At 40.8% G+C, this 21,305-nt stretch overlaps 1 protein-coding gene across 12 annotated transcripts in view; it reads right to left on the bottom strand.

Moving 5' to 3' along the window:
* RBM6 (RNA binding motif protein 6) overlaps positions 1 to 21,305 on the bottom strand; it is a 104,990-nt gene that overhangs the window by 22,656 nt on the left and 61,029 nt on the right. Inside the window, exon 2 of one of the 12 annotated variants that reach the window (XM_047097329.1) lies at positions 627 to 793. The exons of 10 other annotated variants lie outside the window; for them this stretch is intronic. The gene's annotated coding sequence lies outside the window, so the exon portion shown is untranslated. Of the gene's footprint in view, positions 1 to 626; positions 794 to 3,508; positions 3,598 to 21,305 lie in introns of those variants that run through there. One more of the 12 variants, XM_047097330.1, reaches the window with a different exon arrangement.

Below are 21,305 nucleotides of genomic sequence, written 5' to 3'. Positions count from 1 at the left end.
TCCCCCACCTGGCTTGGCGCTAGCACACTATCAAGAAGCAAACTCTTCCTTCTGCAGCACAGAGGCACAGGAGCCCTCTCAATTGTCTTCTTTTCCATGGCTAACTCAAAAATCTCCTTGGGAGAGGTAGGTAGGGCTCTTAACTTTGGTGCCTGAAAACTTTCTTTGGAACACTGGCCGCATGGCAAAAGCACCAGGAAAAGAGGCACAACCCAATGACAGGCAGAAAGGAGAAAGGTGAAAGCTTCACGGCAGGTCACATCCTTATGGCAGGAACCTGAATGGCTGGTGGTGGCAGCAGAGGTGTTGGCGGCAGTGGTGGCAGCAGCATCACTCTGGCTTGGAGCCTATGGAGTGAGCTAGCCATGAGATCTGAGGAGCAACCATTGGCAAATAAGCACTCTGGGGAAGTCTGGCACAGGAACAGGTGGGGAAAGGGGATCAGTAAGCCTGCAGTTAACAGAGTTCCTTTGCCTCTGCATTTTAGAAAAGTCACAAATTCTATTTCATATTAAGAAAAAGTTAAGTTTTAATAAACACTAGCCAGCAGACACGTGTTAGAGTAGAGGAAAAAAATCTCTGCCTACTGACAAGAGACCCTCACCCACACTGGTAAGTGAACTAACCGAGAATGCGACTCTGGAACTAGCCCCTGCGCTGTGTTCATTCTCCGCCCTCTAGGGTCCTCTGTGTCTCCTCAGACAGGGCTCTGAGTTCTACAAGGCATTTCTTTGCAATTGGACCTCAGTTTCTTGCTTGAATCCATACATCTGTCAAATAATGCTTTACCTCTCTGCTTTTCACACCAAAAGAGTCAAGAGAAATACATAGAATAAAATTATTGTCTTGTCAAAACCAAAGGAAATCTGCCCACCTACCTAGGTCCTAGAATCTGGTCTCTGAGAAATTGTTTCTTGGCTCGTTCTCAAGGTTAGAGGATGATGGCAATAAAAATTTGCTAACGTTTATTAGGCATTTACTCAGAGCCAGGAACTGTTAAGTATGTTATTTTATTTAATCCCCTAAATGATCCCATAAAATAACATTATCTCCACTTTACAGATGAGGAAACATGCTCAGAGTCAAGGTCATCCAGATGGTGAAAGGTAGAGCCAGATTCACAAGTGGGGCTGTAGATAAGGGACCTCCTGCAGCATTCATCAACTCTTGTTCTGTATTAGGCACAAGCAATCTGCTCTCAGAAACCAATCCAGGAAAGAGCAAAACTCTGCAGGCACAGAGGGTCAGGGAACTATCACTCTGCCAAGCTCTACCCACACAGGAGGTTGGTCAAGATGGTACCCTTCCACCCAGAGGCAGTGTATCACATCATTTAAGAATATGGACTCTGGATCAGGTTCCCTAAATCTGAATCCTGCCTCTACCTCATGACCTTTAACAAGGACCTTAATTTCCATGTTCTTTAGTTTCCTCATTTGTAAAGTAGGGATAACAGTACCTATTTCATAAGGTGGTTATGAAGATTAAGTAAATTAATACATGTAAAGAGCTTAGAATGGAATATAGTGAGGGCTCAATAAATGTATTTCAACTCCTAAGTGCCAAAAAAGGACTAGAATCAGCAGGTGAGACTAGACAAGGTCAAAATGCCACTCGCTTCACCTCATTTGCTTGACAGGTTAATATAATATTTCACAACCCATTTCAATCTACTAAAAGACTAAAGCTTTCACAGGAAATGGTCACCACACATCAGAACCTATATCTTCATGATAGCACTTAATGTTAGTTGTCAATTGCTGGGCCAAATCTTAGTGTCCAGGCTAAATCCTGCTGGCCTTTTATTATCGTACCAAGTGCAGTACTTGGTATAGAAAAGGAACTTAAGCACTTGGGGAATGAACAAAAGACTAAATGGATCCAACCATCCCTGGAAGACTGAAGCGCTTAGCACACAGTGGCTCCAGAGGGAGGTACTGCTGTCGTAGTGTGCATCTGTACACCCAATCCACAAAATGTGTGGGTTGCCATTTGAAGAGTGAAAGGTGCTGCAGAACAAGGCACTACTGTGAATACAGTCAATTGCAAATTTTGATTTTACCACTTGAGGCATCAGTAGATTCAGGAATTTCTAAGGCAAAGAGCCTTTATACTTCCAGGGTAACAAACACGTGACTCCAGGAATCACGGATGACTTTCTGTCCAGGGTAGGAAACTCCTCCTGCCAGGAGCACTATTAGCATATCAACTTTAGGAAGACTGCCTTCACCTCATGTGTTACAAAGGCAATGATTCCCAATTCCTCAGAGTCCTCTACAGCTAGGACGACTCTTTCTTTTCAACCTGCACACGGCAAGACATAAAGCTGCCAGAGGAGACCACTGCTAAAGAATATGAAATGGTTTTAACATCACTATTGAAGAACAGCCAATTGTTTTAATAAGAATAAACAGACACAGAAATCATGTGAATGAGAACAATCAGGTTTATCTAGGATTGATTCCCCAGCTGCTATCACACTTAGTCTGCCCAAATATACCAAGCACAGGTGTGATATACACTATACCCCTCCCTATCCTGTGGCCAGGCCCTTTCTTCAGACTGCGTACAAATCTGCCAGTGACTCCTAAGGAAGCAAACTGTGGGGAGTTGAGTTAGTAAAAATTTAGATAAATATTAATAAGTAAAATATAATAAGTCATTAAAAATGATTTCATCACTTTTTGGTTGTCTACTTTTAATTGTCTATCATCTACCATCTTCACACATTAGGGCTTTTATTCATCATTTGAATTACTGAGTTTTAATTATTAAGCTACTAAGGCAAAGGTACCATGAAGACCACGAGTCTAACTAACCACGTCTGGCTCCCGAAGAAGAGGAAATGTCAAATTTTACATTTGAAAGTAAAACCAAAGACACCTCCTTTCTCAGTAGTGTTAGACTGGGCTTAAATTAGATTAAAATCTGCTAAAATTCTCTAAGACCAAAGCCCTCACTTGACAAAGTCATCTAGAGATGTTCTTAACTATAATCTCAAGGGGTTTTAACGTGAAGCTGCAGGAAGCTAGAGACAACTGCACTCCTGGAGAGTAAAGCAAGTCCTTATTCTCCACCTCGGGGACACTAGACAAGAGCACACTCTGGGTCTGAGGGCTGCTGAACTCAACACAATCATTTCCATTTCCTTTTTCAGCTGCTGCTCCCAGAGACTTCATTCATAACTTCATTTTGTGACTGTCAACCTGTGGAAAGGACTTGGGTCAGAAAATTAAATAAGAATCTACCACATGGTTCACCTGGCTTATAACCAAGCCCCAAGAATTCTTAAGGTACTGGGGAGGTACAAGAGCACATGGGAAGGGGAAGAACATTTCTGGCCAGCAGCTCGGCATGTGTGTTGAAGATCTCCAACACAAGTGCAGTCCTAGTCACACTGTACTGACAGCATGGTGGCTGTGCGGGAGAACTGGTATCCCGTTAAAGCGTGGAGTGAGACAGGATCAAAAGGCAGGGAGAAAGTATGTAAGCCTTGTGTACAACTCACACTGAAACATCAGCAATCCCTCCTCGTAGATTTGTGCTTCTTCCAAACACAGGATGAGAAAATCAGGTTACTGGTGGCTGAGAACTGGTACTGTTTATCAGAGATAGTAATCTTTATTCACAAGGCAATTACAGTTTACAAAGGCATTCTTCATAAATGTCACCTTGCTCAATCCTCACAAGTAGGGCATATATAGAATTTACTTCCACATGGGAAAGAATGGCTGGGATACATGGAACAGCTTGCCCAAGGTTACAGAGCTAGTTAGCAACACATATAGAACCAAAAGTCGGGTTTTCTTTTTGCCATACTGTTTTTCTTTGTTTTTAAGCTTCCAGGGAGTCAGCCATCTTATAATAGTTGACACATGAAAGGTGGCTTCTGATGAAAAGATGCATAAAGTCTAAAGAAATTTGCAGGCAATGGCCCCGTAGGGACTTTTTAGAGAGACTGTCGTAAAGACCCTGCTTCCTGACTGTGTTGCCAACCCCCCCCAAATGGCCTGCTCAAGTGGTCTTTACGTTCTTAAAGCACTACAATTACTTTAGGCACAAGCCTAAGACAAAGACAGTTGGTAGTAAGTAGCTGCTACCAGCAGTTTCAACCACCTAGCAATCAAATGGTCCCACAGAAAGAATACAGCAAGAGGAACAAAACGGTTTAAAAACAGATGTATGTCATTCCCCTTAGTATAAAAGTGTAGTTTTTATAGAAATCTTTTGCAAAGCAGACAGGATCAATTTTTCTAGTGCAAGGATATGCTCTAGTTCAAACATTTTATAAAACTTAGTATTTCCAAAGGCCAAAACCAAAATGAGACAGAAGGAGGAAAGGGAGGAAGGAGGTAAGTAGAGGTAGAAATTCAAAGAAGAAATGCTCTGTGACAACTCTGTAGGAGTTCTGTCCAGTGATCTCCATACCCTCTGTTAGACTGGCTTTTCAAAGAACAGGGTCTAAGTGCCCACTGAGCAGCCAGGAGATGAGGCCCTGATGGATCTCCACTGGAAACAGAATCCCACTTCAGGGTCCAATTTAAAGTTGAGGGACAAGATTGGGGTGCCTGGCTGGCTCAGTAAGTAGGGCATGTGACTCTTGATCTCAGGGGCGTTAGTCTGAAGCCCACATTGTGTGCAGAGATTAAACAAAAATAAAATCTTTAAAAATTAAAAGTTTTTCTAAAAAGTTGAGGGGCAAGAAGACATTGCAGTCTCAGCTGCTACTTCATCTTGATATCTTTTCTTGTCTAGATGTAAGCACAATTTTTTTTTCTAAAACGCTTCCTAAAATATACATTTCATTACCAGACCAGTTTATCATTTCCTAAGAGGACACAACCAGCATCTTGCTAAAACCTTATTTGTGCTCTCTGAAGCAATATGGCTGGCCTGTGTTTCACTCAGCCCAATCCACCAGGCTCAGCAAAGTCAGGGTCTCAAGATGAATTCTGTACCAGGAATACAATACACTCTCGACCAGGCCCTGACATAGAGCAACTTGATTATTGCAAAAGTATCTGGTGCTAAAAACATATTCCACCCCCTTCATCACCATTCCCTGATAGTCTTTGGTGCATTTTTTTTTTTTTTAATAGAGAGAGAGAGAGAGAGAGGGAGGGAGGGAGGGAGGGAGAGAATTTCAAGCAGGCTCCATGCTCCACAAGGAGCCCAACACAGGGCTTGATCCCATGACCCTTGGATCATGACCTGAGCCGAAATCAAGAATCAGGCTGGGCCACCCAGGCACCCCCCAGTCTTTGGTGTATTTTTAAGATCCCAGTTCTTCTAGAAAACGCCTCTTGTAATTATGAAAGAAAACCAGTAATCTACAGTCTTGGAGGTAATTCAACAACTTAGCTCCTCAGAAGACTTAAGGAAGACTTGCTTACCAAGGGATCCACAAAACTCTCCTATCCTAAGAGTCATCTGGGTCAAAAACAAAGATGCAAAATAAAAACAAATACATGAGTAAGCAAATAAGTAAATAATCAAAACAGCCAAAAGTCTTTTCTTTCCTTGGGAGAAGGTGAGTCTCCTGGCAGAGGCTGAGACCAGGTAGATGGATGGGGCACTCAGCAAACTCCTTCACCACAAACATATTGCTCTAAAGAAATTATTACTAGATCCAGCAACTGGTACTTACAATAACTGAATAATTGTGAACCACTAAACTGCAAACATTTTTGAAAATTTCATTTTGTTAGAATTGTGTATGTTTTAAAGTAATTATTTCATTCAATGTTGATAAGGACCTCAGTCTAGTTAAACAATTTCCCTGGTTAATCAATAACTTATTTCCAAAAAATTCTTAATGGAAATAGAAGATCACATTGGAACAGATCTTATTGATAATCCTCAGAATTCCCTTCAGAATTCAGGTTTCTATAACCTCCACTTTTTTTTCTCACTTGGTTTCAATTGCATTGTGATGAAATCAAAGTACTCATAAAGTAGAACAGATACAGAAATAAGATACAGATTGTTCCTTCCTAATGATTTTCTCAATTAACCCTAAAAAAATTGTGAGGTATGCAGAGCAGAGGTTTTAGTCCCAAATAAAAGAGGGGCTCTCTGCCTACTGCAGTTAGGGACATTTTCTCCCCACACTGCTGAATAACAGAACACTATATATATAAACACTCTTTCATATCCTGAGATGACTATTGCTCTAGCTCCCCCTGCTCATTTCTCTGCAAAAAGTGGACCTAAATTAAACATATAGTTATGCTTCAATGTCTAGGGCTCTAAATCAAGTCACTGTAGGGGAAGTAAAAGGGAGTTTCTAAAATCATTGTGGTAAATGTAAAGTTTCTTATTTTGTTTATTGAGTAACATAATCAAAACATTTCTCATTTCTTTTTCTGTATGCAGAGCTCATGCTAGGAGGTGGGAGGAAAAGCCAAGAGAGGCCCACAAGTCTTAAGACACTGCAGATCACACCCTGAGGCGACCACGAAGGCTACAGTGTTCCCCAGGTATCCCCCAAAGAGCCAGCAGCTCTTCTTCCGGCCTCCCATTGAAAACATTATTTCTACTGCTACCTCCCACCCAAGAACCTTAGCTTCTTGAAGACTGTCTCTATGCTTTCAGTGTCCTTGCTCAGACATTTCAGAAAGCCCTGCTGACATACTTTCTGCAGAAACAATGTCCTGAAAAGATGAATAAAATACAGTGCCAGACTTGTGAATACACAATGTTCAATTGCCACTTTAGGTCGGTAAACACCCACCATTCTTTTTTTCTTAGGCAAAAAGCTACAGATCCAAGGTACAGAATCAGGCTGGCTCAGCTGGAATAATATGCGACTCCTGATCTTGGGGCTGTGAGTTTGAGCCAGACCCATGTTGGGTATAGAGATTACTAAAGAAAACAACAACAACAACAACAACAACAACAACAACAAACAAACAATTAAAAAAAAAAAAAGGGGCGCCTGGGTGGCGCAGTCAGTTAAGCGTCCGACTTCAGCCAGGTCACGATCTCGCGGTCCGGGAGTTTGAGCCCCGCGTCGGGCTCTGGGCTGATGGCTCAGAGCCTGGAGCCTGTGTCCGATTCTGTGTCTCCCTCTCTCTCTGCCCCTCCCCCGTTCATGCTCTCTCTCTGTCCCAAAAATAAAAAAATAAACGTTGAAAAAAAAAATTAAAAAAAAAAAAAAGCGCTACAGACCCAATGCCACTCTTGACAGCTGCTATAAGACTAAGAATGGAAGCTCTGAGTCAGAAAAGGTCCAACGGGACAAATGATTAAGTGCCTAATCCTTTTCGGTCTCATTCTCACTTGCAAATAACAGAATTATCAAACTTCATTTCAGTTCGTAATAAAAACGAGGGGTGGCTTTTCACATGTAAGGCAAGCTCAAGTCAAATTAGACCACTGAGTTTGGGGCGCCTGGGTGGCTCAGTCGGTTAAGCGTCCGACTTCGGCTCAGGTCACGATCTCATAGCTTGTGAGTTCGAGCCCCGCGTCGGGCTCTGTGCTGGCAGCTCAGAGCCTGGAGCCTGCTTCAGATTTTGTGTCTCCCCCTCTCTCTGGCCCTCCCCCCTCTCATGCTCTGTCTCTCTCTGTCTCAAAAATAAATAAACATAAAAAAAAAAAAAAAAAAACCAAGTCAGACCACTGAGGAAGCAACATTTACTGAGCTATATAATAGCTGCTACTGCAGCAGGTACACACTGAGAATGAGGGAATGATCTCTGCACAGGGCAGAAATCTCAGGTAATCTATGAATTTGAGAGAACACAAACCCAAGAGGTCTCTAACAATGTCTCAGCTAGAGTTGCTGCCAAGTGCTACAAAGGCAGAGCCCTCAGCAATCAAGAAACTCTCCCTGATCAGACTTGTATGCTCTGAGAATCTAATACAGCCTTAACCCTTGAATACCTTTAAACACCCTCAGAGCTAAGATATACTATCCAGTGTATTAAAAGGCATCCTGGGGAGCTTGGGTGGCTCAGTCGGTTAAGCGTCCAACTCTGTACTGATAGTTCAGAGCCTGAAGCCTTCTTCAGATTCTGTGTCTCCCTCTCTCTCTGCCCCTCTCCCACTCATGCACTGTCTCTCTCTCAAGAATAAATAAACATTAAAAAAAATAAATAAAAGGCATCCTTTATACCTGTTTAAAGGAGATCAAAATTGGGGCGCCTGGGTGGCTCAGTAGGTTGGGCTTCTGACTCTTGGTTTTGGCTCAGGTCATGATCTCATGGGTGTGGGAAAGAACCTCACATACGGCTCTGAGTTGAATATGAAGCCTGCTTGGGATTCTCTCTCTTCCTCTCTTTCTGGCCCTCTCATGCTTACATGCTCTCTCTCTCTCAAAATAAACATTTAAAAATAAATAAAGGTTGTCAAAATTAACCAAGTGATCGTATAATTGAAAATTTCTCTTTTTTATAAGAAAAACTGGGAAGAGGGGCCCCTGGGTGGTTCAGCTGGTTAAGTGTCTGACTCTTGATTTCAACTCAGGTCAGTTGTGAGACTGAGCCCCATGTCAGACTCTGCGCTGAACATGGAGCCTGCTTGGGATTCTCTCTCAATCTCTCCGTCCCTCCCATGCTTGCATGCATGCTTTCTCTGTCAAAAGAAATAAACATTAAAACAAAAAAAAGCGGGGGGGGGGGGGCGGCGCCTGGGCAGCTCAGTCAGTTAAGCGTCTGACTTCAGCTCAGGTCATGATCTCACAGTTCATGAGTTCGAGCCCCATATCGGCTCCGTGCTGACAGCTCAGAGCCTGGAGACTGCTTTGGATTCTGTGTCTCCCTCTCTCTCTGCCCTTCCCCTGCTCGTGCACTCTCTCTCTCAAAAATAAACATTAAAAAAGAAAAAAAGAAAAAATAAATAAAAACTGGGAAAGAAATATTTAAAAAGGGCCATCCTTGAGCAGTGTTAGGAGGCCTCTTTAGTCAGGAACCTACTTTAATGTCTTTGTAGGTGGGGAATTATTATTTTTTTTTAAATTATTATTTTTTTAACGTTTATTTATTTTTGAGACAGAGACAGAGCATAAACAGGGGAGGGGCAAAGAGAGAGGGAGACACAGAATCGGAAGCAGGCTCCAGGCTCCGAGCCATCAGCCCAGAGCCCGACGCAGGGCTCGAAATCACGGACCGCGAGATCATGACCTGAGCCAAAGTCGGACGCTTAACCGACTGAGCCACCCAGGCGCCCCGGGAATTATTATTCTTATTATTGTTTTGGGTGGGGTGTATTCTTGTCACGATGAAGCCTTTACCTAGATTAGCCATTCAGCTGAGTTGAAGTTTATTTGAATTAAAGACTGAAATGTTTTAAATAGGTCTCAGTAAAAGATCTTCTTTAGGAAAAGAAAAAAAAACCAAAAAATGGAAGCATCTTGAGGTTTCTATTACACACAATAGCCTGCACACCTAGATTTTCTAAGATAGTTCCAACTTCATGTTCTGGCCTGTTGAAAAGTGATGTGTTAAGCAATACAAACCAATCTGAGGTTCAAGAAGATGGTCAACATTATAACACGTGGCTGGCTCCTCTCCAAAAGACTTCAACTCAATGTACTGAGATTATTTCTTCTTGTGGGAAGACTTCTAGAGGTTTGTAGATTTAAAAAATGCCTTTATCCTTTCCCTACCACCTCCTCATCCCCAAAAAACATTAACCAGAATAGGATATGTATTCTTAATCCACAAAAATATTTTCTCACAGCTGACCAGGCATGGTGGTGACTAGACTAGTTCAGTAGTGAACAAAACCTAATGATGCTCTCGTGGAGATTATGTTTTAAAGCACAAAGACAAAAAACAAATGGGAAACCATATCTCTATCTGAAATTCTTAGAGGAAAATTACAGAATGGAAAGAGTTCTTCGACACTGCTGGAAGTGAAGACAGACAGAAGGAAATGAGAAAGTTTATGCTCAGAGGTCAACTGTGCTGATGGTTCACCAGGTATAAAGTGCACTGTGAGCAGCACATATAATAGGCAAAGTTGGATGTGACCCAGAGAGGACTACACTTAAGAAAAGTAAAAAAGCCCAGAAATAAGTTAAGATCAACATATACTCTTCTTCTTGCTAAGAAAGGCCTAGCAGAAATGCTGGTGCTTTCAGAGGCATTCTGCTTCTATCCTCTTTAATCCTGTATATTTATAATAAATCTAAGACTCAGAAGAACTCATGTAGAAAAACTACATCCAAAGCTGCCAAGGTAAAACATGGTTTTTATCACACTGCAACTTTTCTAGCTTCTGGATCTACCGATCTTACATTCAAACTTTTTTTTCCCCAATATATGAAGTTTATTGTCAAATTGGTTTCCATACAACACCTGTGCTCATCCCAAAAGGTGCCCTCAATACCCATCACCCACCCTTCCCTCCCTCCCACCCCTCAAACTCTTTTTTTTTTAAATTCAAACTTTAGACATTGATTCCAACAATGGTCTATTCCGTAGCATATGCTATAGCTACTAGCTATCAGTCTATGTGGGTTTTTAAAAAAATTTTTAAAGATTATTTATTTAGTTTGAGAGAGAGAGAGCGTGAGCTTGAGCAGGGAAGGGGTAGAGATGGAGAGAGAGAATCCCAAGCAGGCTCTGCACTGTCAGCACAGAGCCCAATGTGGGGCTTGAACTCGCAAACGGTGAGATCATGACCTGAACCAAAACCAAGAGTCAGACACTTAACTGACTGAGCACATAGACTAGGTGCCCCAAGTCTACATGTTTTTTAAAGAGTACAAGAACAGAGTGGCACCTGGGTGGCTTAGTTGGTTAAGTGTGTGGCTCAGGTCATGATCTCACGGTTTGTTGAGTTCCAGCCCCGTGTCGGGCTCTGTGCTGACAGCTCAGTACCTGGAGTCTGCTTTGGATTCTGTCTCCCTCTCGCTCTGTCTCCCTCTCAAAGATGAATAAACATTAAAAAAAAAAAAAAAAAAGAATACAAGAACAGAAATGTACATTTTAAATTAAATTTATTAAATATATTTTATTATTTAATATATTTTTTATTATTATAAGGATAATTAAGGTTTGGAGAAACAAAATTCTATAACCTGGAAGAATTTGGAATTTGGTTCTTACTCTGGATAATTAAGAGACTTCAAGGAGTCTCCCAATGCCTATTTGCTTCCTTTTCCTTGGAAGCAAACCCTTGATTTTCAACTGAGCACATGGTTACCTGAAATAAAGAAGTCTCCCAGAGCTCCCTTCAGTTAAGTGTGGCCATGACTAAATTCTAATCACCTGGACATAAATAATAGTGTGTGCAAAGTCCAGGCAGTATTCTTAAAGGGGGGGGGGGCATGTCCACTTTCATTCCTGCTTCTTTCCTATTGGTTGGCAAGTCAAAGTGGTGGCTAGCACTCAAGCAGCCATCTTGAAGCCATCACTTTGGCTTAACAAATCTATGAACAAGATATAAACCAGTCTTCAGAGTTAAAGAATTTCTTCTTGTTCTCAAAAGTGCTCAGTGCCATAAGTATTGTAATAAGTACTTAGTAGATACCTTCTTCTTGCTTATAAGAGTTTCTCATACAGACCGAGGTGCAAAAAACCAATTATTAAGTGATTTTGCACTTTCTTCGGTAGTTTTCAATTAATTTCTATGGCATGTAGATATTTAATAGAAAACTATACTAAAAAGAAAAAAAACATCTTAAAGTGGTCATATGTTGAGGATGATAGGGCTACATGACTGAAGGAGTCTGGGTCTCTGAGGACCATGAAACCACAGAAGAAAGCCTGGATAGCTTAGACTTCATTTACATTAGAAACAAAGAAACTCATTTAAGCCAATCTAATCCTAATTGGTACAGATGCTTTTAGAAATTACTGGTGATAGGGTGATAGGGTGCCTGGGTGGCTCAGTTGGTTGAGCATCTGACTCTTGATTTTGGCTCCATCATGATCCCAGGGTTGTGGGATCGAGCCCTGCGTCAGGCTCCATACTGAGCATGGAGCCTACTCAACACTCATGTTCCCTCCCTTCCTCCCTCTCTCTCTCCCCCCCACTCCACCCCGTGTCCCCCTCCAGCACTTGTGCGCACATGTGCACGCACACGCACACACATACACACATGGGATAAAAATTTAAAAAATAAAGAAATTACCTGGGATAGAAAGAGGTAGGTATTTTGCTCAAAAAACATAAGATTATGAAATAAAGAGAAAGCTGTAGAATAAACTAGTTACGTAGTGGAACAAAACGTGGCAATGGAAAAACCTCACGATTTTTCTGCTACGCTTCAGTCTTATAAGGTTCTGATGTCACCTCCCGCTCAATATATCTAAAACACTCATCTTCATCCCTGCCTCCCAAATGCCTTCCTTTTCCACATGCTTTATTTCTGTTTAAGGTACTACCATTCTTCTAACCTGAGTGGCCCTTTGAATCTGCCCTCTTTTTGCCTTTCTGTCCAATATTCAGTGTTAACAGACATTAGAGATTCTTTGTGCAAAAGGCCTTTCAAACCTAACTTTTCCCTTACATAGCTGCTGTCAGCCCTTAGTGCAAACCATCACCTCTTCACATTTCAACTGCTGCCCTAGATCCTAAGGCCTTCTCTGCAGTTTCTCCCGTCTAGTCAAGACCATACACTACCCAAGAAGAGTTTCCCTATAGCGTAATCTTGATTTTGTTGCATTTTTGTGGCTCTCCCATGTCTTCAAATTAAAGATTAAATGCAAGGCTCTTGATAACCTACCTTGCACTTTCTAAGTTGTTTCTTTCACTACTCCCCAGAGTATGAGGACAAGAATCAGACAGGAGATTGGAAGCTGTAACAAACAAGATGTGGCTACCTCTGGCAAAAACAGAAACAGCATATTACTATCTGCTATCAAAGATTATAGGGCAGAAAGCTAATAGAAGTACCAGAATCTGGCAAGTCAAGAGGCTGCTCATGTTGGAAGGACAAGAGCCTTCTACATTATGCAGGAACTAAAAAGATTGCTAAGAGCTTATAAAGAAGGAATATGGAGTCAGAAACTATTGAAAATTTATTAATCCAGTTAACAAATATTTATTTAACACATCATATGTTGCCAGGTATAGCTCCAAACCATTTGGGTAGTGAAGGAAAAAGAAGGTGAAAAAAAGAAAAGAAACGGTCCCTGCCCTCACGAACCTTTCAATCTAGAGATGTCCAATTATATCTGGTGGCATTTGCTTTATTGTACATAGATCTTTGCCAGTCATTATCTGGTTTAGCGGTTTACTTCTTTATTCCATATTTCTCAGGGGTCTGGTACTATCTTTAAAATACCTAAGGCAAATGCCTGACAATGGAGAGCCTCTTCATTTAAGCACTTAGAAGAGCCACAGAAGCATTCTTCTAGGCAAGGTGGCCAATATAATGTTCCCTGATCTTAAAGAGATCTCCTGACCCTGGAACCTTGATAGGAACAAACAGAAATATGTCTCTGAGTTGGCGCTCCTCCAGATTGTAGGGAGCCAAACATATCCTGTATTGGTGTAGATTCACATTACCCAAGAATCAAGTCAAAGAAAAAAGAGACCTTTACCCTATAACTTTAAAATAAATACCTCAGGAGCTAGACAACATAAGCATTATTAGATACATAGGCAGAAACAATAAATGTGCAATTTAATAGTTGCAGGAGAATCTATAAGGAATGGAAAGAAGAAAATTAGCTCTTAAAGTGTCAACTGCAAATCCTGGATATGCTCAAAACCTAAATAACAAAGACAGACCCACATCCAGGGCAGCAAGTACCCTGAGACATCCAGTAAAAAACAAACAAACAAACAAAACAGCCCAAAGGAGAATTCAAAATGACAATATGAATGTACAAAATAAAAATGAAACCTGGCCACTGGAACTGTGAGTGTTCCATGTTTTCAATACTACACCACTCTAATACAGGATCTAATGAGCTATTCATTTGGAGAAAGCTCCTGAAAAAAACAAACAAAAGCTTTAGCATTTCTAGTCCCAGATACATATACAAGAGACTTGAAAAACCCATGCCCAGACAAAAGCGTGTACATGAATGTTCATAGTAGCATTTTATATATATGTATATATATATGTGTGTGTGTGTGTGTATATCCCAAAGTGGAAATAACCTAACGTCCATCAATGAATTAACAGATAAAGAAAATGTGTTACATCCATACAATGGAATATACTCAACCATAAAAAGAGATGAGGCACTAATTCATACAGGAAAATGGATGAACTTTGAAAACATGATGCTAAGTGAAAGAAGACAGTCAAAAAAGTGTATGATCCCACCTATATGAAACATCTTGAGTAGGCAAATGTATAGAGACAGAAAGTAGACTCATGGACATTTAGATCATGGGTAGGGGAGAGTGGAAAGAAATGGAAAGTGACTGATAATGGGTACAGGGTTTCTTTTTGAAATAAATAAAAATGTTCAGAAATTACATAGTGGTTATGGTTGCATAACCTTGTGAATGTACTAAAAACTCCTAAGTAGTATACTTTAAGGGCTAATTTTATAGTATGTAGATTAAATCTCAATTAAAAAACAAACAAAAAAAGCTTTCAGGGCCACAAGACTATTGCCAGAACAAAGCCATTCAGTTATTTCGTTCCTCCCTCTCTGCCATACCCTGGCCCACTTAACCTGCCCCCAACCCACAGCCTCTCAGGGAGCATCTGCCTCCAGCTAGCCTCTTCTAACCATGCACATCACTGACACACGCATCCTCCTTACTGTGTCCCTATTTTTGCCCAAAGCTCTGGTTCCTAATAACCACATAACTGAAAATTAGAGAAAACTAGAAAGGAACACTTATTTTTCCAACAAACAGACAGTCAAAAAGCAATCTGACTGACCTTGAATGAATGAACTTTCAGGGATATGAATGAAATAGACAAACATCCACTTACACTTAATTTCTTAACTTAGTTTTATACATTTAAATTATAAAATATAGTCATAATTATGACTATACCCCCAATACCTACACAATGGCAGACATATAAACATAGCGGGGGATCAATAGCTACTGAATGATTATATCTAGGCAGCAATCAATGGAAGTTTATTACTATTATTTTTAATGTTTACTTATTATTTAGAGAGAGGGAGATAGAGTGCAAGCAGGGGACGGGCAGAGAGAGAGGGAGACACAGAATCTGAAGCAGGCTCCAGGCTCTGAGCTGTCAGCACAGAACCAATGCAGTGCTCGAACCTACGAACCATGAGATCATGACCTGAGCTTAAGTCGGACACTTAACTGACTGAGATACCCAGGTGCCCCAATCAATGAAAATTTAAACTACTGGGTTACGGATTGGAGATAACACACAAAATCTAGCAAGTCTACTCACGGGTTTATATTAAGAGAAATGAGTATACCTATTCACCAAGAGAATTAATTTTGAAATAATAACACCTCCAACCTTACATGTCCTTTAACAGAAGTAATGAATAAACTGTAATATACTTTCTCCCTCTCTCTTTTTTTTTTAAGTAGGCTTCATGCCCAGCAACGAGCCCAACATGGGGCTTGAACTAATGACCCTAAGATCAAGACCTGAGATGAGATCAAGAGATGGATGCTTAAATGACTGAGCCACCCAGGGGTCCTGTGATATGCTCTTACACTGTAAGACTGTATAACAACAAAAATGAACCCAGCTATACAGAAGATGAATTTAAAAATAATACTAAACAAAAAAGTCAGGTAGAAGAATAGATCCTGTGTGATTCCATATACATAAGGCTCAAAACCAAGTAAAAGGACTCTTCAGTATTATAACTTACAACGGCGACTACCTCTGGTAGGGGTAGAAAGGAAAACAGCCAGGAGAGGCAGGAGGGACTTCTACATATAACACAACATTTTGTTTATTAACCTGGGCGGTAGTAACAGATGTTATGGATAGAATGTTTGTGAACCACCCTCCCCCACCGTTTCAATTTATATACTGAAGTCCTAACCCCCTATCTGATGGTATCTGGAAGTGGCACCTTTGGGAGGTAATTGGGTCATGAAGGTGGAGTCTTCATGAATGGAATTATTACTCTAAGAGATAAGAGACAGAGATCATCTTTCTCTACCATGTGAGGATACACCAAGAAGACATCCATCTGCAAGCCAGGAAGAGGGCCTTCACAGGGAAATGAATTGGCTGGCACCTTGATCTTGGACTTTCCAGCCTCCAGAACAACGAAAAACAAATTTCTACTGTATAAACCACCGCGTCTATGGTTATTTTGTCCGCGTCTATGGTTATTTTGTAACAGTAGCCCAAACTGAAACAATAGGTATATACAATTTGTGATTATTCACTGAACAGTAATGCTTATGATCTATGTTCTTTCTGTATGTATGCAATACAGAAAGAGAGAGAGACAAAGAAAAAAAAGGAATAATGATTTCAAGACATTGGCCTTTCCATGTGTACCCTTCTATTTTATTCAAGCTCCTTATATGCTGCAGTTCCCTCACTGATAGTGCCATTTTAGGTCATCTAGCAATTTCCTAGAGCACATCATTTTTAAATTATTTATTTATTTTTGAGAGAGAGAGAGAGAGAGAGAGAGAGAGAGAGAGAGAGAGAGAGAAAATATGAATAAATCTTAAGCAGGCTCCATGCCTAGTGCAGAACTCGAAACAGGGTTTGATCTCATAACCGTGAGATCATGACCTGAGCTGAAATCAGAAGTCAGACACTTAACCCACTGAGCCACTTAGGTGCCACTAGAGCACATCATTTTAATTGCCATCGAACATGCTTAAGGTGTACCACTTGGAATCTGAGAATAATGTCATTGTAAGAAAGTTTATCCTAAGCCACAGTACCTTTTGGCGTAAAATTATGATAGCAATAGTCAATTCTTTTGTTGGCCCTGTAAGTAAATTTGAATACTTCATTTTTTTTTTCAAAAAATTTTTTGGTGTTTATTTATTTTTGAGACCAAACACAAGCAAGGGAAGGGCAGAGAGAGAGAGAGAGAGAGAGAGAAAGAATCTGAAGCAGGATCCAGGCTCTGAGCTGTCAGCACAGAGCCCGACGTTGGGCTCGAACTCACAAGCTGTGAGATCATGACCTGAGCCGAAATCAGATGCCCAACCAACTAAGCCACCCAGGCGCCCCCTGAATACTTCTTTTATTAAAAATGTTATCCAAGGGGCGCCTGGGTGCCTCAGCCGGTTAAGTGTCTGACTTCAGCTCAGGTCATGATCTTGTGGTTCTTGAGTTTGAGCCCCACATATGGCTTTCTGCTGTCAGCATAGAGCCCGCTTCAGATATGCTGCTCCCTCTTTCTCTGCCTCTCCCCCACTCACACTCTCTCTCAAAACAAATAAACTTAAAAAAAAAGTTATCCAACACTCTGTGTGATTATAACCTCAGAATCATCACTGAAATTTTAAAATTTCTTTACTTCTTTAAAACATCAGAATCTAAAATTAGAATGGGCTTAAGTGGGTGATTAATATATCGTCCTCAAATAATACTTTGTGACTCAAAAGAATTGGGAAGACTCCAGAACAGCAAAGACTGTAAGATCTTAAAAAAAAAAAAAAAAAAGAAAAAAAATCTTTTCTAAGGGGTAAGTTCTTAGGTAACCCTATCTCATATTCAGGTAATATACTAATTTTCAGCATTTCAAAAGTCTAGCAGATGTTCCCTACGTATTTACCTTAAGACTAGACACAGTAACTAAGATGTTCTGCCTTTTCTCTTTTAGCTGAATATGTATCAAGAACCAACAACTTATAAAAGAAATACAAATAACTAGTAATCAAATGTAAAAATGTTCTATCTCACTAACAACCTAAGAGAGGAAAATCAAATCATTCCCTTTGCTACACTGGCAACATTCTTTTTCTTATTTTTACTTTTTTTAAAAGTTTACTTATTGGGGCGCCTGGGTGGCGCAGTCGGTTAAGCGTCCGACTTCAGCCAGGTCACGATCTCGCGGTCCGTGGGTTCGAGCCCCGCGTCAGGTTCTGGGCTGATGGCTCAGAGCCTGGAGCCTGTTTCCGATTCTGTGTCTCCCTCTCTCTCTGCCCCTCCCCCGTTCATGCTCTGTCTCTTTCTGTCCCAAAAATAAATAAAACGTTGAAAAAAAAATTAAAAAAAAAAAAAGTTTACTTATTTATTTTGAGAGAGACAGAAAGAGAGGGAGGGATGGAGGGAAGGAGGGAAGGAGGGAGGGAGGGAGAGAGAGAGAGAGAGAGAGAGAGAGAGAGAGAGAGGGAGAGGGAGGGAGGGAGGGAGGGAGGGAGTACGTGCAGGGGAGGGGAGTACGTGCAGGGGAGGGAGAGAGAGAATCCCAAGCAGGCTCCATGCTGTCAATGCAGAGCCTGATGCAGGGCTCAAATTCACAAACTGTGAGATCATGACCTGAGCTGAAACCAAGAGCTGGACACTTAACTGACTGAGCCACCCAGGTACCCCAACACTGGCAACATTTTTAAAAGATATGAAATGTTCTTTTTTTAATATAATTTATTGTCAAATTGGTTTCCATATAACACCCAGTGCTCATCCCAACAGGTGCCCTCCTCAATACCCATCACCCACTTTCCCTTCTCCCCCACCCCCCATCAACCCTCAGTTTGTTCTCAGTATTTTTTTTTTAAGATTTTTATTAACGTTTATTCATTTTTGAGAGACAGAGAGAGACAGAGCATGAGCAGGGGAGGGGCAGAGAGGGAGACACAGAATCTGAAACGGGCTCCAGGGTCTGAGCTGTCAGCACAGAGCCCGACACGGGGCTCGAACTCACCAACTGCGAGATCATGACCTGAGCCGAAGTCAGACGCTCAACTGGCTGAGCCACCCGGGCGCCCCTGTTCTCAGTTATTTAAGAGTCTCTTATGGTTTGCCTCCCTCCCTCTCTGTTAACTTTTTTCTCTGCTCCCCCCGTACCCTCCCCCATGGTCTTCTGTTAAGTTTCTCAGGATCCACATATGAGTGAAAACATATGGTATCTGTCTTTCTCTGCCTGACTTATTTCATTTAGCATAATACCCTCCAGTTCCATACGCATTGCTGCAAATGGCCAGATATGAAATGTTTCTAACACACACACACAAAATCAGAGAATACAATAACAAATACCCATGTACCACTAAGCAGTATAAATACTGTTATTAATGCTTGGCACTGGTTGGGATGCAGGGAGGACAGGTACAATCAAACATTGCTGATAGAAGAATAAATCAGGAAACTTCTAGATGGCAGTCTGACTACATTGAACAAGTCATAAAACATGTTTACCGCTTAATCTGACAAGTTTACCTAGAGGAAATTCACTTAAGTAATGAAGGATGTGTGACTATTTAGCTATGGGGGTATTCATGACAGGATTATTTAATAAAAATAAAGTCCTCAAAATGTCAAATGAAGAACTAGTTAAATCATGGTGATCTAAACCATGGAGCATTATATCGCCAACAAAAATGATGTGATAAAAATGTATTTAATGACAAGGAAATATGTTCACAATACTTGAAATAAAAAGATTATAAATCATATGCACAAGACTATCCTACTTTGTAAATATAGTGATCACAGATGATATGTGCACAGAAAAATCGGGAAAGGCAAACATCAAAATAACGGCAGTAGTCTAATCAGTATTTACAGAATAGGTCATCTAACAAGGGAAGGTACACATTCTTCTCAAGCTCATATGGAACATTCTGGGCCCTAAAGCACACCTTAACAAATTTAAAATAGAAAATTATACAATGTATGCTCTCAGACCACAAAAGAATTAAAATAAAAATCAATAACAAACACAGGTATAAATCTCCCAATACTTGGAGATTAAACAACACATTTCTAAGTAACACAGGGGGAAAGAAGTAATCTCTCGAGAAATTTTTTTTTAAACTAACTGAAATTGTAAACACAACCAAATTTGTGGGATGCAGTGAAAGTTGTGCTTAGAGGGAAATGTAAAGCACTGAATGCACATAATAGAAAAAAGGGAATATCTAAAATGAATAACCTAAGCTTCCACTTCAGGAAACTAGAAAAAGAAAAACAAATTAAATCCAAAGTAAGCAGAAGAAAAGAAATGATAAAAATTAGAGCAGAGGGGCACCTGGCTGGATATGTAGGAAGAGCATGTGACTCTTGATCTCAGGGTGAAGTTCAAGCCCCACACTGGGTATAGAGATCACTTAACTAAAACTTTTAACGTTTATTTATTTTTGAGACAGAGAGAGACAGAGCATGAATGGGGGAGGTCCAGAGAGAGAGGAAGACACAGAATCTGAAGCAGGCTCCAGGCTCTGAGCTGTCAGCACAGAGCCCGATATGGGGCTGGAACTCAAAGAGCAGGAGGTCATGACCTGAGCCGAAGTCAGTCGCTCAACCGACTGAGCCACCCAGGTGCCCCAGTTAAATAAAACTTTAAAAATGAAATAGGGGCCATCACTGCTGACTTCCTGAACATTAAAATAATAAAGGAATGTTATGAATAACTGTATGCCCAACAAAATTGATAACCTAGATGAAAAAGTCTAATTCTCAAAAAAAACCCAATCTGCCAAAACTCATACACAAAGGAAAAGACAGGCAGCTCAGTAGGTTAAGCATCTGACTCTTGATTTGCTCAGATCATGATCTCACGGTTGGTGGGTTCGAGCACCCTGTCAGGCTCCGCACTGACTACGCAGAACCTGGGACTCTCTCTTGCCTCTCCCCACTCGTGCTCATGCACACGCACTCCTGCTCAAAATAAGTAAGTAAGTAAATAAATAAATAAACATTAAAAGAAAAAAAAAAAGGAAAAGACAATCTGGATAGACCTATATCTATTAAAGAAATTGGTTAATTAATAATCTTCCAAAATTGAAAGCACCAAGCCCAGATGGGTTCACTGATGAAGCCACCCAAACATTTAAGAAAGAAATTACACTAACTTTCTACAATCTCTTCCAGAAGATAGAAGTAGAAAGAATACTTGCTAACTCATTCTATGTAGCAGGCAACACCCATTACCAAAATCAGACAAAGACACTACAAGAAAAGAACCACGGATCAATTATCTCCATGATAATGCAAAATCCTCAACAGAGTAACATCAAATCAAAACAAACTACGCATAAAAAGAATTATACTGGGGCACCTGGGTGGCTCAGTCAGTTAAGTGTCTCTCTCTCTCTTTTTTTTTTAAGTTTATTTTTGAGAGAGAGAGAGAGAGAGAGAGAGAGAGAGAGAGAGAGAGGGAGGGAGGGAGGGAGAGAACGCACACAAGCAGGGAGCAGGCTCCAAGCTGTCAGCACAGAGCCAGACACCGGGCTCAAACCCACAAACCTCGGGATCATGACCTGAGCCGAAGTCAGATGCTTAACTGACTGAGCCACCT

This window comes from Lynx rufus, unplaced genomic scaffold (assembly GCF_022079265.1).
Source record: "Lynx rufus isolate CCGP_SWC_20201006 ecotype Redwood Valley unplaced genomic scaffold, mLynRuf1.p SCAF_4, whole genome shotgun sequence".
NCBI classification, from domain to species: Eukaryota; Metazoa; Chordata; class Mammalia; order Carnivora; family Felidae; genus Lynx; species Lynx rufus.
The sequence above is the reverse complement of the archived record's forward strand: the minus strand, read 5'-3'. Positions and strand labels throughout refer to the sequence as shown.